This window comes from Camelus ferus, chromosome 9 (assembly GCF_009834535.1).
Source record: "Camelus ferus isolate YT-003-E chromosome 9, BCGSAC_Cfer_1.0, whole genome shotgun sequence".
NCBI classification, from domain to species: Eukaryota; Metazoa; Chordata; class Mammalia; order Artiodactyla; family Camelidae; genus Camelus; species Camelus ferus.
The window spans coordinates 51,161,204-51,164,007 of NC_045704.1; positions in this window are offsets into that span (position 1 = coordinate 51,161,204).

Below are 2,804 nucleotides of genomic sequence, written 5' to 3' on the forward strand. Positions count from 1 at the left end.
CGTCTTCCACCTCCCCGGCTGAGTCTGTGCCCTGGGAGCTTTTGGGGATGGGGGTCGCGCGCATCCTCTGTGCCCCCCGGGAGGCGGGGGCGGGTCAGGCACTCTGGGCGGGGCCTCGGCCGGACTCCGCCCACCAGCCCCTTGGCGGGCTGGAGCCGAAGCCCAATAGAAGTTCGGGTACGGCTCTGTGAATGAGCGTCTAGGCCATCCCATCTCCACCGCCTCATCTCGGGTTCGTAAACCAGCTGTTTTACCCCCAAGGGCTAGAGGGAATGTGTTACACACCCGCGGCCCGTTCTGCCGGCGTCTTGCGCTTCAGAGCAAAATCCCAGCCTCGCAGAATTCCTGCGAGCCCTGCAGACACCCGCAGACCTGCCCGCGCGCCAGGGCTCGCTTCCCACACCCTCGCACGTTCGGTTCTAGCCGCACAGCTGCTTTCCACCTTCCTGCAAGCACTTTGTCATCTCAGGGCCTGCTGTGTCCTCATCGAGGGTGCCTTTTCCCAGGTCTCCTCAGACTGCAGGACTGTTAAGTGTCAGCTGCTCGGAGGCCGGCCTGGGGGACCCAGTTTCAAAGGGCACCTTGCCCCCGGCTGCTGCCACTTACTCAGCGCCTGTCGATTAAACAAGCATTTGCTGAGTGTCTGCTGTGTACCAAGCACTATTGTAGGCCGTGGATTTTAAGCAGCACGGTCAGGGAGGATCTCACTGAGGAGGTGGTGCCTGAGCAGGGAGGGGAGGGGTAGGTGAGGGAGTTGGTATCTCTGGGAAGGAGCACGCTGCAGAGGGGACGGCGCGTGGACTGGCTATTAGTGGGACTGAGTCTGCTGTGTTTGAGGATCATCTGGAGAGGCCAGTGTGGTAGAGCAGAGGGAGGTGAAGAGGGACAGGAAATAATAATCAGAATTACTGGGGGCCCACTCAAATGGCCCTTATCTAGTCTGTTCGGAGAACAGGATCTGTACACAGCAAACAGTAAGCTATTACTATGAGTCGTTATTATTTCCAATCCATCTGTGAAGGAAACAGGTTTGTGAATCACTTAAAACAAGGGCTTATAATCCATTAAGTACTTAATAAATGGTTTGTTATTATTATTTATTTTTATTTATTATTATTACTACTGTTACTATTATTCCCAGGCTACAGATGAGGAACACTAGAGTGTATATTTCTCTTAGAACAGAGAGTTTTATGCATTACATATTCAATAAATGCTATCATTTATTATTCTCATTACTGTTCTTGTTATTCCCAATCTAGAGATGAGGAAGACTGAGGCAGTGAAAGCATACAGCAAGCCCATCATAAGTATTGGGTCTCATTATTTCTTTTCATTATCCCAAGTCCACAGACAAGGCCCAGGAAGCTTTAATCCCTGTACCATGCACACACCAGGTCTAGCTGACCCCAGGCCTGGGTTCTGATACCCTGCCACACTGACACTGCCTGCATGCCTTAGACCAGCCTCTAGGGATCTTTAGGGAATTTAAATGTCTTCTCTATGTCACACAAATGGGGACAGCCTGGATATTCCACCGAAATCACTTTCCTCCTAAGATTCAAATCCTGGCTTCCTTGCTTCCTGAGTGACCTCAGGCAAATTGTTTAATGTGTCCAAAAGTCAGTTACCAAATTTGCAAAATGGTGACACCAACTGCACAGGACTTACTATAAACTTGGCCAGTTCTCATTCCTTCCAAAACCTCCTCCCAACCCTTAGCTAAACTAAATTGCCCCTCATGTGAACTTGGTGCAATACACAAGGAGATGGTTGATGCGTGTCTCTCCCAGACTGAACTCTCTAAAAGTGGAGACTGACCCAACCTGCCTTATCTCCCTGGGTTCTAGAAAAATGCCTGAAAACAAACACTTTCAGTTATTACCTGTGTAATTTTGCACATGTGTGTGAAATGGCACTGAAATTCCTTGGGTCTGAAGGCTACTGATGATTAATTGTTAATTGCTTCCCTGTGCTGTTAGTTCTTAACCATTTTCCTTCTCCCATCTAAAATAAATACTGTTTTTTTCCATTTTCCTGGAGTTCCCCAGAAGCTTACACTTTGGTTGGTGGTTGCTTTACTCTCATGCATTTTGCTTTCTCATCTGTTTTTTGTTAAGGGCAGCTGTCAAATACACCATTAGCAAGAGGCTCTAAAGTTGCAGGCTACAAAATCACCAGACTTCCAGACTGCATTTTATACAACTGTCATGCCAAGGAGTCTGCTGAATCCGTGTACCTGCATCCACTCTTTAATGTCCTTCATTATGGAGCCTTTGGACTTGGCCTCATAGAAATCTGACCGTGATCCAACATGGGGCTTTGGTGGGAAGTTGCAGGCCAAGGGCTGGAATCACCTCGCAGGGCTTAGAATGTCACAGAAGTTCCTAAATGTCATGACCCGGCCCACCTTCCTTCCCTGCCTCATCTGTCTCTGCCTCAGCCCACTTCCCCTCGGAGGTCCAGTAACACCACACTGAAAGTTTTACAAGTATCTGCAAGCCTTTTGAAGTGAATGAATGGTGTTTGGTAAAAAGGATAAGTGGGCTTTGAATTATTTCTGGAGCCACATGTCAGATTTTGTAAAGACCAGATTTGTAAGATAAGTATAGTTGTCTGTAATTCCTCAGAGACTCAGGGCCCATCTGAATATTATGGCGGTAGACCCACTCATCCTATTACATTATCCTCATTTTGCTTCTTTGTATCGGGGAAGATTTTCACCAAAGGTAGAAATCGAAAGATTCCTGTGTTCTAAATTTAGAGCTGTGTGTCTTTGGAATGTTCTAGTAAATCCTTCCACA